Genomic DNA, 12,411 nt, shown 5'->3' on the forward strand with positions numbered 1-12,411 from the left:
AATAAATAAAACAAAAAAATCAACCTGCATCTGCAAATTTTACAATTATGGATCAGACCTGACAACAGCTTCCACTACTGACATCACCTTCTGGAAATAAAACATCTTTATTGGTTTATGAGCCTGTGTCAAACTCACGACTGCACACTCAGCAAGTGTTAAGCGAGTAAGTCAGCTTGTGTGTGTTTCCAGCTTAGTGAGGGCGTGAACTTATCCTGTTAAGTTATCTTTCAGTGCCATTAATGAGCTCCAGATAGCATCAATCTCCATCTCCACAGTCCCTTCGGACACAAACATAGTAAAGTAAACACACAGATGAGTGATGGAGTGACGGAGAAAAGATTTTATGAGTTCAAGGGAGAAAATGTTCAGATTATTCAGAAGTAGCAGATAATGAGGTCTGATTGAGGAAGCAAGTTTATTGGAAAATGCCCCATGGTGCCAAAAGGTGCCAAAGCAATAAGCAAGGCTCCTGATAGATGTAATGCATAAGCACACATACGGGAAATACTACAGGCTGTTTATGAAATGGTACGGATGAATAACAACAAAAAGAGAATAAAGCTTTACTATTTAAAGCTGATCATAAGCATGTTTGTAAGTGCTTCCTGTCAGATGGGATGCTGTTATGTAGTGCAGTTTTTCCACTCCCATCATCTTTTTTTAAACCTCCTTTAATGACATGCAGTTTATTATTTCTTTGTTTGGTTTTGCTCTGTTTTGATTGGATATCTAGTTATATGGACATTTCACAACACAAAGACTTGGAAATTAAATGTAATGACAATTTTTTCTTTTTATTTTGCATTAAAACACACATATAACATACAATTATAGCAGGTTTTCTTTTGCTTAAGGAAATCATAAAAAATTTAGGGGAAAACACGCTATGAGTGAACTCTTCACTAATTACAATTTCTCATGTGTACAATGACCCAAATTGCTGTGTCTTCTGCTCAGTCTGAGACCCACAGTGATTACATTTGATAAATTAGCATCCAGCTGTGTTTTCTACTGTGTCGTCTACAGAGTGTGTGCTTGTTCTTTTTGTTTGTTTGTTTGTTTTGGGATTTTTTCCAATTTGTTGTGGTTTTCTGGGCTATAACTTTACTGATTTGATTTATTTCCTCTGCACTAAAACTCATTTCCAGCAAGCAGGCAGCTGTTTTCACTGGGGAAAAAAACAAATATAAACAAGATACAGAACCCACGCGCTCACACAGGAGCTGACAATGACTTAAGACTCATAATTCACCAGTTTAACACAAAAATACATTCAAATAAGTGCTCTGTCTCTGTTGGATGAATAACCAAGAAAGTTATGATTTAGAGTTATGTAGGAACAGTGAGAAGTGTATTAAGGAGACGATAATACCTCTGTCTGTTTTCATCATGGCATCACTATGTTTGATTAAAAAAGGTCACTACAAAATGGTTTGTCCACAATCATTCTCACGTTCTTTGATTCTTCATCAGCAAGACAAATGGCATTTATTATTGATGTTTCAGATAAATAAGCACTGTGATACTCCATGATTGAACTACTGTATCGGAAATAAGAACAATTGTACTATATGTATTAGGGCTGTCCAATATGACCAAAATCTCATATCCCGATATAAGACATCTATTGTCCCGATAACGATATAAATCACAAAAATGAAACATTTTCTGTAAATTCTGTGAATCTCGGGCAGCTCGACTTGCTGGAAGTGTTTCCAGCTGCGCGTCATGTAGCTGGAGTGTTTTAACCGATGAATGAAACGATACATATTTAGACATAAGTTGTAACGGCCGCCGTTTTCTTTGTGAGTATTTATTACACGGCGTGCTGCGGGGAAAAGCCTGTTCTAACGTTTGAGTCTAAGGCAGGCATGGGCAAACTACGGCCCGGGGGCCACATGCGGCCCGTTAAACGTTTTGATCCGGCCCGCCAAACTTGAAAAAAATTTAATAAATTAACCTTGTTAATGTTTTATTTCCCCTGCAATTCTGATGTTTCCTCACTAGATGGCGCACTCTAGATATATTGGCTTTCTTGAGGTGAAGCGCAGGCCTATTACTCCACGTTTGCACTTTACCCTGTGACCCACCGACCCTCTATGAAGATGAGCGTACCCAAGAAAAGGAAAGTGGACAGAGAATGTCGAGTGTTCAAAAAGGAGTGGACAACTAAATATTTTTTCACTGAACACCGATCATCTGCTGTTTGCCTGATATGCCAAGAAACTGTGGCAGTTTTTAAACAGTATAATATTAGCCGTCACTTTGCCACAAAGCACGCTAATTATGCTAGCAAGCTCTCAACAAAAGAACGGGAAGCTGCTGCTGAGAAGTTGGCAGCTAATTTGAAGGCTCAGCAAAGTCAAACTGCCATTCAAGAGTCAAGTACCAAGGCCAGTTTTATGCTTTCATTCAAAATAGCAAAGGCCAGCAAACCACTGTCTGAGGGCGAGTTTTTAAAAGAATGTATGGTAGAGACAGCAGATACAGTGGGGCAAAAAAGTATTTAGTCAGCCACCGATTGTGCAAGTTCCCCCACTTAAAATGATGACAGAGGTCAGTAATTTGCACCAGAGGTACACTTCAACTGTGAGAGACAGAATGTGAAAAAAAAAATCCATGAATTCACATGGTAGGATTTGTAAAGAATTTATTCGTAAATCAGGGTGGAAAATAAGTATTTGGTCACCTCAAACAAGGAAAATCTCTGGCTCTCACAGACCTGTAACGTCTTCTGTAAGAAGCTTTTCTGTCCCCCACTCGTTACCTGTATGAATGGCACCTGTTTGAACTCATCATCTGTATAAAAGACACCTGTCCACAGCCTCAAACAGTCAGACTCCAAACTCCGCCATGGCCAAGACCAAAGAGCTTTCGAAGGACACCAGGAAAAGTATTGTAGACTTGCACCAGACTGGGAAGAGTGAATCTACAATACGCAAGCAGCTTGGTGTGAAAAAATCAACTGTGGGAGCAATCATCAGAAAATGGAAGACATACGAGACCACTGATAATCTCCCTCGATCTGGGGCTCCACGCAAGATCTCATCCCGTGGGGTCAAAATGATCATGAGAACGGTGAGCAAAGATCCCAGAACCACACGGGGGGACCTGGTAAATGACCTGCAGAGAGCTGGGACCAAAGTAACAAAGGTCACCATCAGTAACACACTACAACGGCAGGGAATCAAATCCCGCAGTGCCAGACGTGTTCCGCTGCTGAAGCCAGTGCATGTCCAGGCCCGTCTGAAGTTTGCCAGAGAGCACATGGATGATACAGCAGAGGATTGGGAGAATGTCATGTGGTCAGATGAAACCAAACTAGAACTTTTTGGTATAAACTCAACTCGTTGTGTTTGGAGGAAGAGGAATACTGAGTTGCATCCCAAGAACACCATACCTACTGTGAAGCATGGGGGTGGAAACATCATGCTATGGGGCTGTTTTCCTGCCAAGGGGACAGGACGACTAATCCGTGTTAAGGACAGAATGAATGGGGCCATGTATCGTGAGATTTTGAGCCAAAACCTCCTTCCATCAGTGAGAACTTTGAAGATGAAACGAGGCTGGGTCTTCCAACATGACAATGATCCAAAACACACCGCCCGGGCAACAAAGGAGTGGCTCCGTAAGAAGCATTTGAAAGTCCTGGAGTGGCCTAGCCAGTCTCCAGACCTCAACCCCACAGAAAATCTGTGGCGGGAGTTGAAAGTCCGTGCTGCTCGGCGACAGCCCCAAAACATCACTGCTCTCGAGAAGATCTGCATGGAGGAATGAGCCAAAATACCAGCTACTGTGTGTGCAAACCTGGTAAAGACCTATAGTAATCGATTGACCTCTGTTATTGCCAACAAAGGTTATGTTACAAAGTATTGAGTTGTATTTTTGTTATTGACTAAATACTTATTTTCCACCCTGATTTACGAATAAATTCTTTACAAATCCTACCATGTGGATTCATGGATTTTTTTTTTTCACATTCTGTCTCTCACAGTTGAAGTGTACCTCTGGTGCAAATTACTGACCTCTGTCATCATTTTAGGTGGGGGAACTTGCACAATCGATGGCTGACTAAATACTTTTTTGCCCCACTGTATTTTGTGCCCGGAGACGAATGACAAATTTGAGAAAATCAGTTTATCACGGCGGACAGTGACTAGCCGTGTAGAACTAATAGATGAAGATATCACCAGCATATTAAACAAAAAGGCAAAGTCATTCACTTTTTATTCTTTAGCACTGGATGAAAGCAACGATGTCAAAGACACTGCTCAGCTCCTCATTTTTATCCGAGGAATCAACAAAACTTTTGAAATAACGGAGGAGTTTTTGACAATGGAGTCTCTGAAAGGACAAACACGGGGAGAGGACTTGTTTGAACGAGTGTCTGCTGCCATCGAAAACATGAAGCTTCCCTGGAGTAAGCTTGTTAACGTCACCACAGATGGATCTCCGAATTTAACGGGAAAAAACGTTGGCCTGCTCAGGAGAATCCAGAATAAAGTGAAAGATGAAAACCCTGACCAGGATGTCATTTTCCTCCACTGCATCCTCCACCAGGAATCTCTATGTAAATCGGTGTTACAGCTGAATCATGTTGTGAATCCTGTGGTGAAACTCGTCAACTTCAGCACCGTCAGTTCATTGCGTTCCTGGAGGAAACTGATGCGGATCACCAGGACCTGCTTTATCACTCCTGTGTTCGCTGGTTGAGTTTGGGCGAAGTGTTTCAACGAGTGTGGGAGCTCAAAGAGGAGATTGGCGTGTTTTTGGAGCGGCAGGGGAAGACTGATGAATTTCCTGAGCTGAGCAACAACAGCTGGATGTGTGACTTTGCGTTTGCTACGGACGTATTTTCACACTTGAATGAGCTCAACGTGAAACTGCAGGGGAAGAAGCTGTTTGTGCATGACATGCACACAAACGTGTAAGCCTTCAAATCCAAGCTGGCTTTATTCTCTAGGCAGATTTTGAACAAGTCATTCACTCATTTTCCTACACTAGCCACGCTGAAAGAGGCCGGAGCAAAAGTAAAGAAATACAGTGAGTCACTGGATGCACTGCACGGAGAATTCTGCCGTCGGTTTTTGGATTTCGATAAAATTGACAAGTCACTCCAATTGGTGGCCTTTCCTCTGTCACAAGACCCTGAAACAGCTCCAGAGGAGCTTCAGCTCGAACTCATCGACCTTCAGTCCGACCCTGCCTTAAAAGAGAAGTTCAGCTCTCTGAAACTAAATGACTTCTATGCTTCACTCAATGATGCCGCGTTTCCAAATCTAAGGCGAAAAGCGCAGATGATGTTGGCTTTGTTCGGCTCTACCTTCGTGTGTGAACGGACATTCAGCGTCATGAACATCACCATCAACTAAGCCAGCCACAGATCCAAGTTAACAGACCTACACCTCAGATCCATCCTGAGAATCGCCACAACAAGACTAACTCCAGACTTTGATGCGCTGGCTAAAAAAGGAGACCAACAACACTGCTCCCATTAAAATGTGTGTCTCTCCGTGATACGCACGTTGTTAAAATGAACAGTGCGCGCAGATCAAATATAACGCTTCACAGACTGACTTGCTGCAATTGTTTTGTTCTTGCACTGGTCGTTGTTGACTTTTGGCACCGGGGAAACAAATTGAATAAAAGGAACAGGACAAGTACATCTGCATCTCCTACCATTTTTGAGAAAAAAAAAAAAAGAGAGAGTCAGAAGGAGAGTGATGGTGATATCCTGAAGGATAACAGAACCTTCAGTGCTTTAAAATAAAAATGTTCATTTATTTGATTTTCAGTGTTTAAAGACTCATTTCGAAGTCAGAGATTTTATTGTAACGCTTTTCTTCATTTTCATTGGAAATTAAAGCACATGTTTTCTCCATATCCCAAGATGTGTATTTTTCCCCCAATGAGGTGATGTTTTCAAAGCATGCCCTCTATCTGATCCTGTTCCGGCCCCTTTGTCAAATGTTAGAACTCAATGTGGCCCACGAATCTAAAAGTTTGCCCACCCCTGGTCTAAGGTCTATTTTTTAGCACCTGGCGGATCTTTTTTTACTTCTCATCAGTAAATAATCTGCTCTTTCACGTGATTCAGTTTATTTTGAAAAGTCTCAACAGGATCTTGAGCTTTATTGTGAAAGGTTTATGTGGAACATAAACAAGCGGACACGCGATGGTGTTACCGTTGTTGTTGCTAACCACCACGCATAAAAACAGGTGCTTGTCCGTCAGTAGTGTGGTTATATTAAATATAAGAGAAAGAGAGAACTTTAAGAAATTAATATACAGTGACCATCAAAACGGTGAAAAAATATTGCCGTAAACAGTTTATTTTGCAACACCACGAAACAAACGATAGCGTAAAATGAAACAATAGACGTTTTTATATCGTCATCCGATATATATCGTTATATCGAACAGCCCTAATATATATACGTTTTTCAGTGGGTAAGCGGAACTACATTAGTGCCAAAGTCATGAGTCAATAATCTTAGATACAGTGACATTCAAAGGATTGTCAAACAAGCGTGCATATGTTACATAAATATAATTTTAAGCAAGTTTATAGTACTATTTTTGTTCTGCAAAATAATCAGAAAAATAGATAATGCCACCTTCTTCCCCATAAAGAAAAACAGTTGACGCTTGCAACTGCACAGCAGCGAGGTTTGTGAAAATAAAGCAAAAAACTGAAAGGGATGAACATATTCATCAAAAAGCATCTTAGCAAAACATAAAAAAGTATATAAAAGAGACCCAGACATCGCAAGAGAAGACTATATAAAAATAAAATAGGATCCAAGCAATATGGACATCAAACTGGAAGATATACATCAAACTAAACGGGACACCAGAAGAGTCAAATGGATAAAGGAACGACGTGAAGCACAGTATAAGTTTTTGTGTTCACTAACGTACTTCATGATTAATATCCGGTCTAATTATCCCTCATCATTTAATAGTAAAGACAGGAATACAAAGTCGTTAAGAGAATTAGAAACCTGATATTGATCCTGACAGCAGCATTTTCAATCATATCAAGAACAGCTGTAATTATTATCAGGAAAAAACTAAATGAAATTACAAATAGAGATCAGATGTTGTCAATAATTAATGCTAATAGCAGAAGTATTTAGGGCAATTTTAATAATATTAAAGGACTTATAAAGACCCCATTTAGGATTATAGCCATCTCGAACAATTACAGCGTTTAAGGATGATTTAATAATTCAACACTGGGATAATAATTCAAGAAAGATGTGGATATAGCCTTCAATAAATTTATAAGGATATTTAAATTATTATATGATAACAATCCAAAAAGTTAGAAATATAAAAATCATTTATGGTTAACCAAGGCGATACGAAAGAAAAACAATCTTTATACAAATTTTATTAAAAGGAGAACTAAAGAATCTGAAAATAGACAAAGTCTAGAAAAAATAGGTTAACTGAAGTTTGTATCTTCAATATACAAGTTTCTTGTTTACAGTCTGAATTATTAAAACTTCATGATTTAGTTCATTACAATACAGCACAAATAATGTTTAGAGCTTCAAAAAAGCCATTACCAGTTAATATTTAAAATTATTTTTTGCAATACAGGGATAGAGGGTTTGGGGGAGGAGGGCATTAGGCTAAAAGAGGCATTTTCAATATAGATATTTTTACCGCTAATGTGTTAAATATACTCAGGGAGCAGGTGCACAACCATATGACTGAGCTATAAATATGTGAAGGGGGTGAGAGTACATAAGTGTTACTTCTTCCCACTGCTTTTTAAGCAACTGTTGTACTACAGGAGAGTGTTTTCCTTCCTGTATATTTGCTCTGTTTGGTATATATGCTCTAAATAAATGACCAAATGAATGAAATGAAGGTGACAAATGCAAATGTTTGGCCACCACACATATCTAAGAGCTACAATATTTTAGATATGGCATTTTCAAGTAGATTTCACATCATAATGTATTTAAGAAATAGCAGTTAACAGGAACAGTGCAGGCTAAATCTATGGTTCAGAAAACTCTCTGAGAAACCTGTTCAAAGATTTGATGAAAGGCTAAATCAAACGTGTTTGATTTCAAAAGGCCTTCAGGAGAATTAAGACTCTGGAGTACTCAATTCCACAGAGCAGTCAGATGAAAACATTACATTAAATATCTTTGGACAGACCTTAAAAGACCAGTACGTGCAACACAGTCCCAGAATCTCTCTAAACTCAAGGGCTTTTGCAGGAAATATTTGTATTAATCCCACTCCAAAACAGATAAGGTTCTAAGCTGCTACAAAGTCTCTACAAGCTAAGGTTCTTGTCAAAGATTTAGTTAGTAATGACCCGACAGGATGTGTAAAGTTCTTTTGTTACTTATAAATAATGACGAGAAGCACCACAGTCCAGGATGAGACAAGGAACATCCACGAATACATCACGAAGATGGCCCCAACTGACAGCGTGCTCAGTGAATACCTCAGGCAGCAGAAACCCAAGAAAGTGGAGGAAGGCGATGAACCATCATGGCCTGACAAAGCTGGACTGAAAGACAGCACGGAAGCACTAATCATGGCAGCACAGGAACAAGCACTGATCACAAGATGTGTGATAGGCTGGGGTCTATCACACCAGGCAAGACCCCAGGTGCAGGCTGTGTAAAGATGCCCCAGAGACAATCCAGCACATAACAGCAGGGTGTAAGATGCTAGCAGGCAAGGCATACATGGAACGCCATAACCAAGTGGCCGGCATAGTGTACAGGAACATCTGTGCCGAGTATAACCTGGAAGTCCCGAGGTCAAAATGAGAGACGCCCCCATGGGTGGTGGAGAATGACCGAGCTAAGATCCTGTGGGACTTCCAGATTAGAGCTGGGCGATAGAACGATAACGATATGTATCGCGATATAACTTTTACTCGATAGAGAAATTACGCTATCGCGATAGACCTCGCCGCTCTTGTCCTCAAAAAAAAAAAAAAAAAAAAAAAAAAAAAAAAAGGTCAGCCAATCCAAATTAAGTAGCGCAGAGCCGAACCAATCACAGCCGCAGCGTCACGTAGCGTGACTTGTTACGTACAGCACAAGTGCCAAGCCGCACGTGTGTTTGTTTGGGAAGCAGCCAGCGGGTAATGGAGGAAATGAGTGTGCCAACTAGAAAAATCAACCGAGCGTGACCGAAGAGAAAACAGATGATGGTTCCAGTGCCGGAGAGATTGTCAAACGGAAGAGCCATAGAAGCTCCGTAGTGTGAAGGTATTTCGGCTATTTCAAGTCTGACAAAAAACAGAGTAGCGTGCACTGTAAATTGTGCCGAAAGCAAGTCTGGAAATACAATAAACTGGTGCATGCGTCACACTGTGCGCCACGTTATTGTTTCGGTGAAATGAATTTCTACAATACTGTTAATTCTACTCTCTGCAGTGTTTAAATGCTTACATATACACACAGTTACTGTCCCTCCACACTTACGACTCGGTTCTGCTTCTATGCCCCAGCTTTGTTTACTTTTTCCCACCGAGGCTTCTAGACTTCTGATTGGCCAACATTTCGGCACGGTTAGGAATCTAGCGCCACCTGCTGCTTTGGCATGTTCATAGCAGCGTTTTCCTTCATTTCTGCCTTTATGTGTGGACGGGATTATTTTTTAAAACGAAAACGGAAAATCTCCGTTTTCAAAAATACCCGTGTACGTGTGGACGTAGCCTCAGTCTCTGACTGGAAGCGCTAATTCGTCATTCGGCTTTTGTCAGACTAAAGTAACTGTTAAAACTGTTTGAAAAGCTCAGCTATACAACAAGGAGAGATTGAGAATTTCCTTTTAGTTCTCAGTTTATTTGATATTGACAAAAGTTAGTCAGTTTTGTCTGTTCTTCTGTAAAACAAACTAAGATTTATTTTTAGAATTAATATTTTGTTTCTAAGTGGAATTGACAATTTAGTCTGTTTCGTTTGTTCTATTTTGAAACTTAAACGCTTTAGCGGCTGCCTTGTGTGTAGTTTGCAATATTTGCCTTTATTTATCTGAAAAAGTCTCATGTTCCTTAAGTACATCTACCCTGTTGAACTTATTATGGGAAATAAATATTTAAATAAAAACAAGCTGCTGATTATTTCACATTTTACTTGTGAGCAACGGCACATTTAAATCTTACAAATATAGTTATTTGGCTTATATCGTGATAGATATCGTTATCGCCTGAAATGAAAAAAACATATCGTGATATGAAAAAATCTCATATCGCCCAGCTCTACTCCAGATACAGACGGACAAAATGGTGGTGGCTAACCATGAGAAGACGGCCGTAGTGATCGATGTAGCGGTTCCGAATGACAGCAACATCAGGAAGAAGGAACACGAGAAGCTTGAGAAATACCAAGGGCTCAGAGAAGAGCTCGAGAAGATGTGGAGGGTGAAGGTGACTCCCAAGCTAGGCGAGTGGCTCCAGCAGATCCCGGGAACAACATCGGAGATCTCTGTCCAGAAGAGCGCAGTCCTGGGAACAGCTAAGATACTGCGCAGGACCCTCAAGCTCCCAGGCCTCTGGTAGAGGACCCGAGCTTGAAGGATAAACCGTGTGTATACATATACATATACACATATATATATATATATACACATATACACATACACATATGTGTGTGTGTGTGTGTGTGTGTGTGTGTGTGTGTGTGTGTGTGTGTGTGTGTGTGTGTGTGTGTGTATTCTTTTTTTTCTGTTTCTATCAGGAAACAGAAAGAAAGAGTTGTTTTCTTCTTCTTTTCTTGGTCATATTTTCTGTAATTCTTCTCACCTTCTGCTTTCTGAAAACTTGTTTCTTGTCTGGTCTCACCTATCATCCTCCAGACTAACTAAGATCCGTGTCAGCGGTTCAAAAGACAGAAAAGGTCGAAAACCGTTCTTCTATTACAAGCTCTGTGGCCTTGATGTTTAACACACAGATATAGAGGCAAGGACACAGTCGCTAACCCATGATCCACTCATTGTCCTTCTACATGGCCCAGATCAACAACAGATCGTGGGGATAAAATGATCAGCACAGCGGCTGAACTGCAAAATAAGAAAATGAAAATCTTTTGCAAAGACAAATCCCTCATACTCCGATAGAGAGCGCCTATTTAACTGAGAATAAATTATGTCTGATAAAAGCCTGCTGTGTAATTGTCTTCTCCAAGTCTTTGTTCACAACCGATTGTTTTTAAAAACACAGTTAAGATATTATTTATGATTTATGACTGAAAATGCGTGACTGTCACTGATTACCTTCAAACGCTTACCCAGGCATTCTTACCTCCAGCTGCTGTTAGTTTATGGATGACTGTTATCATCTGACCTTTTCAGTTTGCTAGGTAATCAAGAAATCTTTACTGCATCATAACTGCATCTGTATCTTCTTTTCACTTGACTATGTAATAAAGGCTATATAAAATGACTTAAAATAAATCTGTCCCACCTCCCGGATCAAAAACATTTGATTAAATTTAAAAAGTGAATTACATTGCACAATATGAACTCGCCATAAATGAAAGCCTATGGCTAATGTTTGTGAAATGCAAACGGTTCAACTGCTTACTAAAGTTATTTGATGAACACAGATTAGCTTCCATACTAGCATATATCACAAAAAATGCTAATTTTAGAGGAAAGTGAGAAAAAAGTTGTGTTCGCTGTAACACAAACTGTCAGAGAAGCTTTCAGAAGAATTTGAAAAGGCTGTTGTCAAAATAATTTTAAGTATTCATGAAGAAGAAGATCTTAAGATTGATAGAAGCTGTCCATCTGTGACATTAAACTTGAGTAAAAGCAGGCACCAGCTTTAAATTTGAACTTCCATAAGAAGTATATTTGACAGCGAGGAAATGTCCCATTAATTACATCTTACAAGAGAACAGATAGAGACATACAGATTATATAACAAGCAAACTTCCTGTAACAAAAAGAAGTCTTGTGAATGAAGAGTTACACTGAGCTCATTTTAACAGTGTATGACAGACCAAATGACAAATACACATGCAACGTCTGCTCTGCTCTCCTAAACATAAGGCCTGCTAATGCAGCAGGCAAGGCATATCATTACTTCCTCTTATCTACCTCACAGCACAGCCTGCCTGCCAGCCAGTCCCTCCTCCTTCCCAACTGTCACCAACCCTTCTCAGCCCCCACAACCTCCCATCTGCTCACCAGTTCACTCAGGGACGAGGAAGAAGGCGAGCAACCATGCCGGAGATTCAAACACCCGGCAAATATGTTCTGCGTACACGACAAAAGAGACTCAACCTCCTAAGGACTTCATGCTGCATCTGCACCTTCTAACACACTTGCCTATATAATGGAACATGACGAATGGGCCAAACAGAACAGGAATTAACAGGATTAACTATAAGTATTGTTATAGAGCTGCAAATCCACAAC

General features: G+C 40.1%; 1 protein-coding gene and 1 pseudogene across 2 annotated transcripts in view; one reads left to right on the forward strand and one right to left on the reverse strand.

The window, feature by feature from the left end:
* Window positions 1-12,411, reverse strand: part of asic2 (acid-sensing (proton-gated) ion channel 2) — a 421,555-nt gene that overhangs the window by 310,154 nt on the left and 98,990 nt on the right. The gene's annotated exons all lie outside the window — the stretch shown is intronic.
* Window positions 4,339-5,375, forward strand: LOC146672065 (general transcription factor II-I repeat domain-containing protein 2A-like; annotated as a pseudogene).

This window comes from Rhamphochromis longiceps, linkage group LG4 (assembly GCF_057381845.1).
Source record: "Rhamphochromis longiceps isolate RC_006_pf linkage group LG4, R_longiceps_female_GT1.1, whole genome shotgun sequence".
Taxonomy (NCBI): Eukaryota; Metazoa; Chordata; class Actinopteri; order Cichliformes; family Cichlidae; genus Rhamphochromis; species Rhamphochromis longiceps.